This window comes from Callithrix jacchus, chromosome X (genome assembly GCF_049354715.1).
Source record: "Callithrix jacchus isolate 240 chromosome X, calJac240_pri, whole genome shotgun sequence".
Taxonomy (NCBI): Eukaryota; Metazoa; Chordata; class Mammalia; order Primates; family Cebidae; genus Callithrix; species Callithrix jacchus.
In genome coordinates this window covers 62,003,562-62,019,390 of record NC_133524.1, presented here as the reverse complement: position 1 = coordinate 62,019,390, position 15,829 = coordinate 62,003,562, and the positions used below count along the sequence as shown (strand labels likewise).

The window sequence follows — 15,829 nt, the reverse complement described above, 5'->3', positions numbered from 1 at the left end:
CTCCTGAGCTCAAGTAATCCCCCCAGCTTGGCCTCCCAAAGTGCTGAGATTACAGGCGCGAGCCACCACTCCTGGCCATAAACATAACTTTTATATGTACTAGGAAACCAAAAATGTATATGACTCCCTTTATTGTGATATTCCCTTTATTGTGATAGTCCGGAACTGAGTGTGCAATATCTGTGAGGTGTGACTGTGTATATGTATTTGTGTGTGTGTGTCTATATCTTCATAATCTGACTAATTTTCACTTTCCCCACTACTGCTACCCTAGTCCAACTATTTTCTATCCCGTGGGTTACCATAACATCCTTTTTAATTTGTCTCCCTGCTTATTCTCTTGCTTTTTCAATATGGAAACCAGATTATTCTCTTTACATATAAATCAAACCAAGTTAAGATTCTCTCTTTACATATAAATCAGATAAAATCATGACTCTCTCAATTTTTCAATGCCTTTCCATCACATAGAGTAAAATCCCAAATTCCTATTTTGTCCTACAAAAGTCTATAAGATTTGGCCTCTAAATACATCTCTGACCTTATTTTCTCCCACTGTTTCCCTCACTCTCTATATTCTGGATACATTAACCTCCTTGCTATTCAATGAGTATACCAAGCAGGCTCCAACCTCAGGGCCTTTGCATATTCTATTCCTTTTGCCTGAAATGTTCTTCCTCCAGATATTCGCATGTCCTACCCCCTTGCTTCATTCAGGTCTTTGCTTAATGTCACCCCATCAGATATCCTTTCTTGACCACTGTATCTAAAATAGCATCATCTATTGCTCCTTATCCCCTTACCTTGTTTTATCAGTCTTATAGCTCTTATCATTGTCTGATGTTATATATTACATATTATTTGTGTATTCACTGTGTGTATCATCCTTTAGATTGCTAACTTCATGAGTGTAGGGATTTTGTTCTGTTTACCACTATATCCCTAATGCCTAAAACAGGGCTGTGCACGTAGCAACACTCAATAAATGTTGAATGAATATATAGATCAAAAGGGAGAAGCTGATTTGGTTACAATATAGGTTTCCCAGTAGCATATATATCATATTTGTATCATTGCTTCTTTAACTGTAGCAACTTTATACTATATAATCAAAATAATTATTTGTTCTTCAAATCTTTTGTTTTTATATATCTTTAAAAATTTTGTTTTTGAAAAAATCAGATATTACCTTTGGACTTCTGATATTATTTCAGTTTCACCATAATGACATGGGGAAATGGTTTTGCTTTTCCTCTTTATTTACTTTGCTTAGATAAAAATATCTATCGAACATTATTGCATATTTTATGAGACTTCTTTTAAAGTATGTTAATATTTTATCAGATACTCTGGTTAATGGGATGCTAGTATCCAGTCAAAACTAGAAACCACAAGGTTCAGATTGTAGTCACAGCTTTTTAATTAATATTTTGTGTTAATTTATAAAATTAATAAAATGATAAAATTATACAAATTTATGTACATAAACCTTGGATACGTTTTTATATTTTTATTATTATCTCTGGGCCTCAATTTGCTTCTCCTTAAAATAAGGAGGGTAGATAATACGACCTCTAATATTCTTTATTGTTCTATGAATGAAGATAAGTAGATGGCAAATGAGCTGTAGATTGATTTTTGTTTTTTAAGAAACATACATGTGTCTTTATATAGTTTACTCCCTGCACCACAGTTTATACTTAACGGTAGGTACTATTTGAGATTCTGTTTAGCCCACAATCATCCCTTCTCTGGGAACTGTATGTCCCCTCACTTAGATCTTGCCCCTCTAGCCATGGATAGTCAGATCCTGGCTGGACATATAGCCCAAACTGTGTTAATCAGAATTGGGAACTGAAATTCAGAACTACTGAGTCAGTCTCTTCTGATTGCCTGAATTTACAATGTGTAAACTTGGAATCTCTTAGAAAAACCAGGTTTGGCTGTGTGCTGAGGGAGTGAGAAAAATGAAGTAGACACACTGAAAGATACAGAGATAAACAGAGGACCCCACAGCCCCAGGCGTGGTGAAGGAAAAGAGAAAGAGGGAGAAAAATGCCCTTAGCTATGGACAGCTCTTCAACCTAGTTCAAGTCTCTCATGTACCTAGACTATACTTTCTGCTCTTTCTTTTTGCTCTTATACTTAACATAAACTCTTTTTTTCTTTAAGCTAGTTTGAAGTAGACCTTTATTATTTGCAACTAAAAATCTTTAATCAAGACACACAAAACTGGGTCAGTGGTCCACAAACAATTATGTACAACCTAAAACTCTGGGCATCTTATGCAAAGCATCCCTGCCTCAGTGTCATTACAGACTTGAATTAATCCTTAGTAATTAGAAAATTCATTAGCCAAGATACTGTATTCCATAGCCTTTATTTAACCGAGTCTCTAAGACTATCTAGATTAGAAACATTTATATTCAAATGTAAATACAAAATTATCTTTCAAAATCAAAAGATTTTAATTTTTTTTCTAAGCTCATAGTCCCATTACCACAGATTACTAAGAATCATTTGATTTCAGTAATTCCTACTCTGCATTCAGTGTTCAGCTATGAGAAGACTGTTACATGAAAACTCAGTCTCTCTTCCTCTCATCCATAAATACACAGTGTCAAGTTTTTTCACACATGTCATAGGAATGGAAAAGGGGGTGGGAGATGGAGAAAAATTATAATTAGTTTTCCAAACAGCTAGGTTTTTATTCTAGTTTATCCAATAACTTCTGTGTTATTCCTTCCCTTGCTCTTATTTTTAAGATCTAAAATCTGTAAGTAAAGAGCAATGAGTTACACAATAGAGGCACATTATCATTACTGTGAAAGGCGGGAAGTAAAGAACTAGCTTTTTCCCCTCCTAAAAGATCATGAGTAGTAAATAACATGCCTTTAGCAACCCTAGCATTAGGTGTAGATGTGCTCTATGGACAGCCTCACCCTAGGTCAAATCTTTTAACAAGTTGAACCTGTAACTTAAACAAGTTAACCAGACTGGAAGTTCCAGTTTATTGTCAGAATTTCATCTCAGAGCATAAGAAATGCTGGATTTTAGTGCTTCTTGCATCATAACATAAATAGAATTAATCATTACCAATATGCATGCACTCATTATGTGATTATTATTTCAGAATTGGGGAAGAAGGTTCTGAAGTTTTACTATTTTTACAGCTGCAGCAACATCATCAACATATAAAGACTACTAAGTGTAACTTTTAATGCACACTTTACTTTCTTATTCTGATGAATTGATAGGAAGAGTTTGTAAATGCACAGAATTTACATGCAGATAATATTGCTACTGCAGTTTTTAAAACATATGAAAGCAGTTTACTATAACCTGCCTCGATTTTGCTTACATTAGGTGACGTTCAAATCCCTTTTCTTGTAAACAGCCCAATATAATTAATGGTTATAATCAGTAATAGAGCACTTAAGAGATGTTTTTAAATACACAAAACCTAGATGTTTCTGCCGTCATCCATCTTAGAACCTATTTTTATTCAGTATCAGTATGCAGGTACCCAGTAAAGAAGCTCCAATAATGCCTAACCTCTGGTAGGACTCTGGCTGCTTCTCCTGCACAGTGTAATTCATTTTTAGCATGACTACTATTTATATCTAGCCTATAACAAGTTCTTGATTAGTGGGCCCTGAATTAATAAAATTTTGTTGTACTGTAATTTGGACCCCACTGATTCAGAATTTGTAATAAATCAGAAAAAAGCTGAAATTAAAATGACTTTAGGGTTATTTTTGCATAAATAGTTTGCTAAACAAATTTTAAAACAAGATAGTAGAAAGGATATTAAAACTACTTAAAAGAACAAATGTGACTGGGCGGGGTGCTCACGCCTGTAATCCTAGCACTTTGGAAGGCCAAGCTGGGCTGATCACTTGAACTCAGGAGTTCAAGGCCAGCCTAGGCCGCATGGTAAAACCTGGTCTCTGCTGAAAATAGAAAAAGTAGCCAGGCATAGTGGTGCACACCTGTAGTTCTAACTACTCACGAAGCTGAAGTGGTAAGATCGCTTGAGCCTGGGAGGCAAAAGTTGCAGTGAGCTGAGATTGCGCCACTGCACTCCAGCCTGGGCAACAGAGTAAGACCCTGTCTGAAACTCTTCCCCCCACCCCCCCAAAAAAAACTAAACCATGCTTCTAAGCACCTTTAAGTACTTTAGAAATGTCTTTATATATAATCCATTGATACACTAACAACAAATCATTCTCATATATCTTACATAAGATCTTATTCAAACAAGATACCTTAGGTAATCTTGTCCTAATCCTGGTTAATACATGTACAAGAAAACCATGAAAACTGCAGTTCATTAAAAATATTCTAAAATTCAAAACTTCACCCATTTTAGACTTGTTCTCCCTAACTTGTTGCAAATTAAGAAATATTTGAAACATATATAAGGATCTATTTGTACATTTAGAGATTAAACTCAGCAATAAGTATTACATGTATTAGTACATAATATATACCCAGCCCTGAAAAGGGCAAAGAGCAACTTAAAAGTAATGAGACTGGTTTATATAGGACTTGTGGAGTCAAATTTATTACTTATGTCACACCCTCATATGTCAACTAGTACTCACTTTGAAAGAAAAATAAAATTAGTTCCAAATAGATGGTAAAAAAAAGTCACATAATATAAAAATAACTATTTGAATTCATCTGATGAAAGATACTATATAAATACAAAGCAGTAGTAATATGACAGCCTGGAAGAATATATAAGATATTCCTCTTTATTTTAAAATGAAAAAGATCCTAAGTATAACTACATAAAGTTTAGATGGTAAAACGCAATGAGGAAACCTGAAAGAATCCAAATGAAAGGATCCCTACTTTTATGCCAGAAGGACCCAGCCCCTTCTGATTTTTTACTTCCCAGGGTAAAGAAAATAAATTATTTTGAAATAGAAACCTAGTGATTCAAAAATTATCTGACTTAGCCACAGTATTTTAAAAGAACCTGGAGAATTCTTCCTATCAATACTACTTCCAGTCAAATCACCCAGTTTTAAATGCAGTTTTTCCATTATGGGTTTGGTTTTTTAGACAATCACAGAAAATATTTCCTAAATAACTTTATAAAAAGATAGATATCTTTTGTGAAACCCATTTAAGGACCAAAGTTAGTAGCTCAAGAGTGACAGTGAGAACAAACCACAGTAGTTAAGAAAATTAGAAGCGAGGTATAGAAAGTGACCATAATGAGGAGCTATGTAATTCAAGGCTGTGAAAGGTTATAGAGATACTAACACTTACTGTACAATGGCTTTAAGTGCATATTTCTTTTAAATATATCCATTTTTCTCATTATTAATCATGTTAAAATTCAATATCAGGTTTCCGTTAATATTTATTGCATTTTAAAAACTGTTACAAAAAAACTTCTTACAGTAGAATACTATTAATAACAAAGTTAATCTCCCTATCAAATCCCAGTGGTGCACTTGTCAATAGGAAAATAAGAATGAGTCAGATTACAAGGGAACTTTGAATACCAATAGTCTAAAGGGAATTAACAATTCATAAGATATGATATTGAGAGAATAACTGTGTATGAGACAGTTCCTGTGGATATTTGTTTACAGCTTGTATACGAGGGTTTTTGTTTTATTTTCTTTGTGGATACCACACTTTAAGAAAGAATTCTAGTCTCCACTTTTTTTTTCCTACACTGAATTGGCTATTGGTATCTTTTGCTTAGTGAAAACCATTATGTACCAGGAAAACTTGCTCTTAAAAAGAATTGCCAGGAAAATGTCATTTGTCTCATAAACTTCCATCATACGATTGAGAGATGTGTACTTAGCTGGGAAAAGTTTTAGTACATTGATACAACAAAGATCATACTTTAGAATATAATAATTATTTTTAAACTACACATTTAATGAAAATTATAACTTATAGATGAATCATTGGTACTCAGTGCAATATTGTTCTACTTCCAGAATCAGTCATTAGGTAAAAATATTGAGAATGACTCTATTTTACTTAACAGAAAATGACAGTTCTTTACCGTTTTTTACATGCTGCCACCACTGAGGTTTAGCAATTTAACTAACATATGTACCTGCCTTAAATCACCGTACTACTTATGATTTGACATACAAGGTAATCTTAATTTTCTTGGCAGTTTCCCTCCTCTTTCCAAATATAATCCCTTTGATACTGGCATAAGCAGTTAATACCCGAAATGTACAATACTTACTTAGCAAAAATGATTTACTACAATGCCTTCTGCATATATTTTATTATCTGTTAACTGGTTAATTTCCAACAATAATAATAACTATTTGCTGACTGTATCAGTATAGGCCATTCTGTTCTCTAATAACTTGTTTATTTAACTAATAGCTGATGTTCTAAGTAGAGAATGTTCAAAATAACAATTATATTTGTTGATCCTAGAAACTATTAGCTACTGTGAATTAAAGTTAACTTTAATCAAAGACTACTGCTGGCAGCAAAAGGTATCAAATAAAAGGTACAGAAAGTATATAGAAGCCTCAAAAATTTCAAGTTTGAGTATATTGTTCCTGAGAGTAAATCTGTGAATTCTGTATATTTGGAATTCTAATATGTGAATTTCTGTTAGGAGACATACCTCTCTATGGATGTAATAACTCCATATCTTGTTATTTTTCTATGTGTAAATATCAATTTACAAAGTTGAGTAAAACCTAGGAGACAATTAGTCATCTGACTAATTTTCAATATAGCAGAAGGTTGTTAGAAATGTACCAAAATAAGCTTTGCAGAGGTTTGTAATTGCAGTGTAAATATTGATGTTAGTTGCCAATTATTAATACATACATTCTTAATAACATGATATTAGAACTTTGACAGATATCAATTTGTGGAACTCTGACATACCCCTCCCTTTGTTTTCAGAAAATGATAGCAATAGTAGTACTAAATGTGGTACTAAAAATTAACTTATCATATGCTAATGAATCGAAGTGAATGTTGCTTATAAAATTTCCCTAATTTAGGGCATATTAATAATCTAAGGTTGTACTAATCAGACCAGTGTTGTATGAAACATTCAGAATATAACTGTCTCTTAGTAAACAGTACAAAAATGTACAGGTTACAGAAACATGTGAACTTACAGTCTCACTTGCCTCAGAATATGGAATGATTATTTGAAAGCCTGACTTCTATAGCACGTAATCTTTGAGATTGTTTATATTTAATATGTTAATTTAGCATATAGTTTATCATAGAAAATTATGTCCAGTACAAAGAAGTTAATTGCCACTGATAGTCCTCTCCTCCTTTAGGTTAATCTAGGAGAATAGTGTATAAAGATTAGAAAATCAAGTGCCTTACCTCATGTTATGCTTAACTCTTCCTCCTTCTAAGAAAGCTTTTACTTCTATTAAAAGCCAAATCAAATATGACTTTCTCTACAAACCTTTCTCAGACAAATCCAGCCTATGGTAATCTTGCTTTGTTCTTAACTATTTTAGTCCTTATTCAATATGACTCTATGTTCCAATACATATTTTCCTTTTTCCAACTGGTAAGCAATTTACCCATTGGTAATTTACCAATGAGTAAGCAATTTAACCAACTAGTAAACTAATGTTTCTGTTCTATTCTTCACAAAACCTAGTATAGTAGTAGGGATTCATTAGAAACTACAAAATAAAAACTTGTTTAAAGTCAATTTAAAAAAAAACTTCATTCTAGAGTTCACTGATCAAGTGCCTTGATAGCATTTGCAAAATAAGCCATCAATTTTATTTTATAACATGGTTATGACACCCTAGGTAAATGCTCTTAGAGTATGTGGCACCTTCATAGCCATACTCATTTCAATGGAACACTAGATTGGATTCAAATTACTGCCAGGTTCTCAAACTATGTGAAGATAAAGAGCAAGTATTCATATGATACACTATTATTTCAAATAATTCAGACTTGAATTCATCAAAAGCTTTTCCTAAAAAACAACAAAAATTTACCTTTGGAATCTAACGACTAGAAGCATGTCAACTTGCTAATGCACAAAACAAACAATACTCTCTGAGGTCCAAGATTCTTTTGCAGTGGTACTAGAATTATATTGTGCCTTAAACCATACCCCAAAGAACCTCAAACAACATGAAAGCTGCCAAAGCAAAGCATTTTATCCCAAACTATCAAAGTTTCCAGTCTTGACAGATTCACCCAATAAATGTATCTAATCATAAATGGCATGTATATATCTTTTAAAAAAACTTTAGCTCAAAAAGGTTTACAAAAAAAGTAAATTTAGGTTTTCCATTATTACACTTCTTTCTCGTGATGTCGCATCAGATAAAAGAAACCTGAAATGGCTTAAAAACCAATAGGGAGGGAAAAGAACCCATCTTTTATTGTCTGCTCACAGAACTATCTTACAATCAAAATTACTAGTCTAAATTCAGTACAGTTTTGATAGGTGTCAATTGAACTGTAATTTTTTTCAACCATTTACTTTTAAGGAAACAACCTCATTCATCAAAGATAATGTTGCTAATTTTTAAAAAAGCTCCTCACAAGTTTAGAACCTCATCTAATCACCTTGTCCAGAATATCACTTCAGGTGCCTCATGCCAATGTTTTCTGGAAGTGACTATCTTCAACTGCAGGCTACCTCAGGAAAAACAGATACATATATATATCAATCACAACCCATCCTCGCTTTTATTTGGGATATTTATAATAAAAAAGAAGTATGCCATTCTGGATGAAGAGTAGTTTGTAAAACCAGTTTCCCCTACTATCAATCAGCCATTCTGCCTACTTCTCAAGTTTGATGGTACTTTAAAAGTGGAGTATGTGTTTGTTGTATTATTTTTATTATTTAATATAAGTACTATCTTCCTAACTTACATGTCAGGAGTCAGAACCCAGGCACAAGGCTTTCGGGAGCTCTCAGCAAACAAGGAGCAACAACACTGAAAAGTAAGGGGCCACTCCAGCTATCTGTTCAAGCCTTGAGGCATGGAGAGACAGCAGCTGGGGGAATGGGCTGCTGAAAAGCCCGCTGTCAGGCTGAGCCTCCTGAGAGCGAGAGCAAGAGCCAGAAGCAGAGCAAGGGGAAAGGACGATCACGGCACTGGAAGAGTCTGTCCACGAATCAGGAACCAGGCTGCGTGACTGTACGTAGAATTATCAGCATCTATGGCATCTAAGAAGCAAAGCCAGGCCTTAGGCACCCACCCCGCATTCCTGGACGCCAGGGTTGAGGCCAAAAAGTGATGGCTCTGAGAAGGAAAACTACCTCGAAGGGAATAGAGAGCCGCGCGCAGATGTGGGAGAGGCGTCAGAAGCTTTTGCAGGAGAAAGCAACGCTTCCCTCGCCTCCCAGGGCCCCGGAGGCCGGAAAGGCACCCTAGCACCGAGCGAGTGCGGTGCCACTACTCACCCCTACTCTTCTAGGGTCCCCGTCGTTGCCCTGCTCGACGCAGCCCCTGCAGGGGGGAGCCCCTCCCCCGCCCGCCGCCGGGGGTGGGTTCGGCGGGCGAGAGAAGGCGGCGGCGCAGGTGTCCAAGAGCCGGGGCCAGAGAGGAGCTGGGTGCAAGGGAGGCAGCTTGGTGCCTTGCGCTCCGTGGCGCCGCCAACTTCACCACCATCGACGTAGAGGGACAAGGGGAGGCGATGGAGGACAAGCGCTTGCCCAGCGGCCCGGACCCTCCTGGGGTACTAGGCCTTAGTCTCTGGCGGGACTGCTGTCCCCAGTCCCCTCAACGACGCGACCCCCAGGCCTGATTCCCGTCCCTCGGCCCCCCTGGCCACAGAGCAGCGGCGGCTCCCTCTTGGGGCCGCGGTCGCAGCTGCATCCTCCTGCTCCTCCTCCTCTGGCGCCGCTGCCTACACACACAGCCCCGGCTCGGTTACCGCCGCGGCGCCCGACCGCCGTTGCCTAGCAACCGTGCGCATGCGCCCCACCCCTGTCGGCGACTGCTGCCACCGCTGGCGCCACTGTCGGAGCTCAAACCAGCAGGCCTGCGACCTAGAAAGTGCGCAAAACCCCACTTCCTAAGGCCTAGAAGGAGCGATGTGAAGGTAAGATTGGGTGAGGAGAGGTCCAGGATGCTCTGCAATTCGAAAGGCCCGAGGACTTGGGATACGACCGTCTCCCAGCTCCTCAACAGGCACTTCTGCAGTTAAGAGTGACAGTCCCAACAACTTCACTACTTATTTGTCTCACTGCCTTTTAGTTGTCTTTTATTTGTTTTGTTTGGTTTTTTTTTTGCCTTTTATTCTATTTGCCTACCTAATTGTCTTGCCTCATCCAATTCAACCTTCACAAGGGCTGCCAGGGTTAATTTTCTAAATAACTTCTCTGACCATGTCATTCGTCTGCATAACTCAGGTGGTTAAGGGTCATCTCCCTTAATAGGGCCTAACAGTCTTGACTACTGCAACAGCATCCTCTCTGGTTTCCTTGACTTTAGACTTGTCTTCCTGCAATTTGTTCTCATGCCTCTACCAGTGATCAAATGAAACTCTAATCTCACTTTCCTCTGGTTTATAGAATGGGCTTTGGAATTACAGGCAAATATGAATTTCTGCTCCACCACGAAGCTCTGATTTTTGAGACAGAGTCTCATTCTGTCGCCCAGGCTGAAGTGCAGTGGTGCCATCTCCGCTCACTGCAACCTCCACCTCCCGAGTTCAAGAGATTCTCCTGCCTCAGCCTCCTGAGTAGCTAGGACTACAGGCGCGAGTCACACACTCAGCTAATTTTTTGTATTTTTAGTAGAGACAGGGTTTCACCATGTTGGCCAGGCTGGTCTGGAACTCCTGACCTCAAGTGATCTGCCTGCCTCCGCCTCCCAAAGTGCTGGGATTACAGGCGTGAGCCACAAAGCCCGCCTGAGCTAAGATTCTTAACCTGTCTGAATCAATTTCCTTATCAGTAAAATGGTGATAATTATAGTACCTATAGAGTAGCTATTAGGATTAAATGGAAGAGTGAATGTAAAGCACTTAACATATATAACTTAAACTGTGACTCAGATTAAGCACTTAGTAAAACTTGGGAGTTATTTTTCAATAGATGCATTATCTGTAATAGAGAGATTCCCTAGCTTAACATTCAAAGTACTCTAAGATCTTGCCTCTATTTTTTTCTAACCCCAGTTCCTTCCACTCCCCCTTAGACACCCAGCCACAAACCAGTTTTTAACCTTTTCTGAGATACATCTAGATCTATAAAGTACTTAGACATATTTCCAAAAGGTTTACCTGGGTAAGATATCTGCATAAACCCTCCAGTTAATGATTATGTAAATATCCAGTGATTCTTCCAAAACTACACATTTTAATTTTAAAATATTGAAACTGAGAATGACATGTAGGCAATGACTATGTACAAAGTTGTGTGATTTTCTAGGGGGCTTATTTACTTGATCTTTTTGAAATTAGGCTTAGAGTTTCTTTATTAAACTTAATACAATGTATAAACATATTTACAAAATGTACTCTGCTGGATGCTTATTTAATAAAAGATTTAAACATTTTAGAAAGTGTAAAAATAATAGCTGTGCCATGTGTAAGAACTCTAAGAAACCTTAGAATAAGTGCCAATGAAACATTAGCGGAGGGCCAGGTGTGGTGGTTCACACCTGTAATCCTAGCACTTTGGGAGGATGAGGTGGGTGGATCACCTGAGGCCAGGAGTTCAAGATCAGCCTGGCCAACATGGCAAAACCTCTCCTCTACTAAAAATACAAAACTTAGCCAGGCACGTTGGCACATGCCTCTATTCACAGCTACTCAGGAGGCTGAGGCAGGAGAATCGCTTGAACCTAGGAGGCGGAGGTTGCAGCAAGCCCAGATACACCATTGCACTCTATCCTGGGTGACAGAGTGAGACTCTATCTCAAAGAAAAGAAAAGAAACATTAGAGGAGAGCTCAAATGAACTGTAAAACTGAGATGAAATTTTATATGGACCGGCCAAAAAATACTGAAGAAAGAGGGGAAAAATTAGAAAGGCAAAAAAGAGTGAATCACTGTGGAACTAATTAAATGGAAATATCAGAGTAGAGATCATAAACAAGCTGTAACCAATGTGGAAGACCATAACATAGGAAATACATATTACAAATGTGAATGTGGCAATAAGCTTGGATAGAGTTCTGACACAGCTCATACCTTTCCTTCCATATGGAACAGGCATACTGTTCAGGTTCAGAGGAAAACAATTCCCTGGTATTCAGCCTTTTCCAATGACCATCAGTAACTCACAGGGATAGACTTTTGACAAAACTTGCTTATATCTTCTAAAACCTGTATTTTGCCACATAAAAGTTATATTCTCTGTTTACTTATTGAACTAATGACATTCTGTCACATATATTTTTTAACAGTGAATGGAGGGATACATATATAAAATGCTGCTAGTCATCTTTAATTCTTCTGTGTTTCTTTCTAGATAGAGAACTGTGTCACTGCTGTACTTAAACTCCTTCTTTATCTTTCTTGGAGTTTCAAGATAAAAATCTGAGCTCCTTTGCCCACATCAGTGCATCTACCTTTACTATGATGGAAAGGTAAAAACTCCTACAACAAACAGACTTCTCCATATCAATATGTAATAAAAGAAGTCTCATTTATTATTGAGTAAGCACAACAGAGTACATGCACATAAGTAGGCTTCAACAGACTGCAAATTCAAAATAAAATTCTACACAACTTATATATTAAAAAGATAACAAGTCCACTTGAGAATTGAGATAGCTCTTTGTTTAGTTAATTGAATTCTTCCAATGGAATAGTAAAACTTTTCTTACCTTCCCAAAGATACCTCTAGTCCTCCTGAAAGACAAATGGTTACACCTTGAGATGGGCTCCTACAACAACTTTTAAGACATGTCTTTACATTTCAAAGAGAAATATACCTTGACCTTGGAAATATGTGTACATTATAAAACTGGAGACTGAGACTGTAACCTCTGGAGAGATTTATCTACATTCCGAAAGTTAGAGAAAGGATAAAGGTTCACTCTGTCCCCCAAAGAGATACACTAAGAATCTAAGGGGGAGAAAATAGTCTCTTTCACCTTATTCACTTTCTTTTCTTTTTATTTTGTTTTCCTTATTCACCTTCATTTACCTTTACAATTACAAATCAGTGAGTTCTTCAAAAACAGAACTCTGTGCTGGCACAGTAGATGCACCTCGTAAACCAAGAGTAGACCTTTCTTAAATAAATAAAGTCATAGAAGGTGTCAACAGATGAGTGGGAATTTGCCAGAAGGGAATAAAAATATTCCATGCAAGTAAAAAAGTATATTCAAATGCCCAGAAAATTTGAAAATGCATGATGTGTTCAGCAAAAGTAGACAAGTTTGACTTACACATATTATCTGTATTTATAAGCTGGGAAGTGTAAAGGTATAATGGAGTTGAATATAGAGAAGTAGGTTGAGCAGAGATTATGAAATGCCTTGTATGGCAATCCAAAGTTTGGAAAGGTCTATATCTGATGGCCAAATATGGTGTTAAAGAAAAATTTTTCATGATATTTGTTAAAGATGGTAAGAAAGACTTAATTCAAGAAGGATTATTGTTATGGAGTTTTACCGTAGGGGAGAGAGATGAGGCTCAACTCTGACTCCAACAAGGTGGGGGAGTAACATTTTTAAGTGGGAATTTATAACCAAGGAGCAGGATGAGGGCATCAGTTAATGGAAAACTACTAAGAGGAAACATTAAGTCTAGGGGAATTCTTGCTAAACCAGCATGATGGGAATCTTGCTAAAGGCAGACCAGGGCAATACAATATCAGGAGTGGATGTATCAGGATGAGGAATGTAATCATATATCCAGAATGATCAGATACAAAGGGTAGGGGATTTCCACTAAACGGACTCAGCAGGATTCTTGCTAAAACTGAACTAAGCAAACTGAGGACAAACCCCGTGGTCAGGGCTTAGTCGAGAAGAAACCTCAGAAGAGCCGGACTCAAATTTGTTCAAGGAGAGAGTCTTTGTCAAAGGCAAATTACTTGTTTAGTGGTCTATTACTTGTTTAGGGGTCTAGCACAAATATTAGACAGTGCCCCAGCCCCAAAGAGTGTATAATCTAATGATGCAAGAAGACAAGTTAATACATAATTTACATAAATGAAATCATAAACTGACAGATGTATTTGAGGGGGAGGGTATAAGATTGGAAATAGACTTTAAGTAACATTTCCGAGAAAGCTCTTTGGATAATTTCATCTTAACATATAATATAAAGGGTCAGCCGGGCACAGTGGCTCACTCCTGTAAGCCACTGTAAGTGGCTGCTCCAGCCTAGGCAACATGGCGAAACTCTGTCTCTACAAAAATTGGCTTGGTGTTGTGGCATGTGCCTGTAGTCCCAGCTACTTGCAAAGCTGAGGTGGGAGGATGACTTAAGCCCAGGAGACAGAGGTTGCAGTGAACTACGATCACACCACTGCACTCAAGCCTGGGCAACAGAGCCAGACCCTGTCTCAAAAAAGAAAAAAACAGAGTCTCCAGAATTGAAGTAATTCCTAGAATTTCAATACTTCAACCCTTTGTGTCTATATGCTATAGATCTTCATCCTTTGTTAACTGTTTCCATTCAAGCTCCTCTGAAGAAAATCACTATGACCTTTTAATGCAAACTGATATTGCCACAGATTTAGTTTTTCATCTCAGAACTACTTGGCAATTCTTTTTCTTCATCAGTCCTTCTCCAATTCTCCTCAGCTACTATTCTAAACCTCATCCTTCACTCAGCAAACCCAATACCCAACTGGTGACTTTATTACCTGTGTTCCTTAAAAAAAAATTGCAGGTAACAAGAATTTTTCTCACCCACAATCTGCATCTGCTCCCATATTATACCTTTATTCCTCCAGTCTAACATAGACTAAATCTTCTATTTGAGTTCCTGATCTTTGTCTCATCTAGCCCTTAGAGGTCTTACCCACTTTTTCTTTCTATCTCATGTACCTTAAAACTCTCCCTCAACTACATCATTCTCCTTAACCTGTAAGAATATTCAAGACTCTTCTATTCCTAAAAGACATATTTTCCTTTGATCCTGGAGCATTCTTCAGTTTCCTAGAAGTGTCTCCTGTTACCCTATCACATTTTCTTCTCACTCAAAGGTCTCAAAGTGATTATCTTACATTCACGACCTCTATTTATTCTCTTTCCGTTTACCTTCGAACCATTGTAATAGGTATTTTACCTCCACCACTCCACTAAAACCTATTTTTTTAACAACACCAGTTACTGACAAATTTCCCTATGCAATGGACACTTTTCAGTACATTTGTTATTGGACCTCACTGCTGCATATGATAGCATTGATCACTTTGGACTGCTTGAAATTTTCTGCTTCACTTGATTCCAGACATACATTCTCTTTGTTCTTTTTCTTCCTCTATCTTTTTTATTTATGTAAGTTTCATGGTCTCTTCTCTTTCAATCTACCCCTAAAATGTTAGTTCCCCACCCACCCATAGTTATACTCTTGGCCTATTTGTTTTGTTCTACTCTCCATGCTCTTATTACCTGCACATGGATGACTTTAAAATCTGTATTACTAGCTCAGACCTCTCCATCCTGAGATCTAGCTAAACAGATCCAACTGTCCCCTCGACATCCTCACTTGGATGCCACCCAAGCAGTTCAGATTCAACCTGTCCATGCTTGAATGTATTTTCCCATGCTAATGGTTATTTTTCTTTTTGGGGGTAGATTTCTAAAACAATTTCCCCAAAGGGAGGCCCGGTGAAGTGGCTTACACTTGTAATCTCAGCACTTTGCAAGGATGAGGGGAATGGATCAGGAGTTTGAGAC

General features: G+C 37.4%; 2 protein-coding genes across 4 annotated transcripts in view; one reads left to right on the top strand and one right to left on the bottom strand.

Moving 5' to 3' along the window:
* ZC3H12B (zinc finger CCCH-type containing 12B) overlaps nucleotides 1–9,911 on the bottom strand; it is a 583,808-nt gene extending 573,897 nt beyond the window's left edge. For both annotated transcript variants that reach the window (XM_078362809.1, XM_078362810.1), the window contains exon 1: nucleotides 9,422–9,911. The gene's annotated coding sequence lies outside the window, so the exon portion shown is untranslated. The remainder of the gene's footprint in view (nucleotides 1–9,421) is intronic.
* Nucleotides 9,912–9,949: 38 nt separating this feature from the next.
* Nucleotides 9,950–15,829, top strand: part of ZC4H2 (zinc finger C4H2-type containing) — a 117,264-nt gene continuing 111,384 nt past the window's right edge. For both annotated transcript variants that reach the window (XM_035288905.3, XM_017968435.4), the window contains exon 1: nucleotides 9,950–10,062. The gene's annotated coding sequence lies outside the window, so the exon portion shown is untranslated. The remainder of the gene's footprint in view (nucleotides 10,063–15,829) is intronic.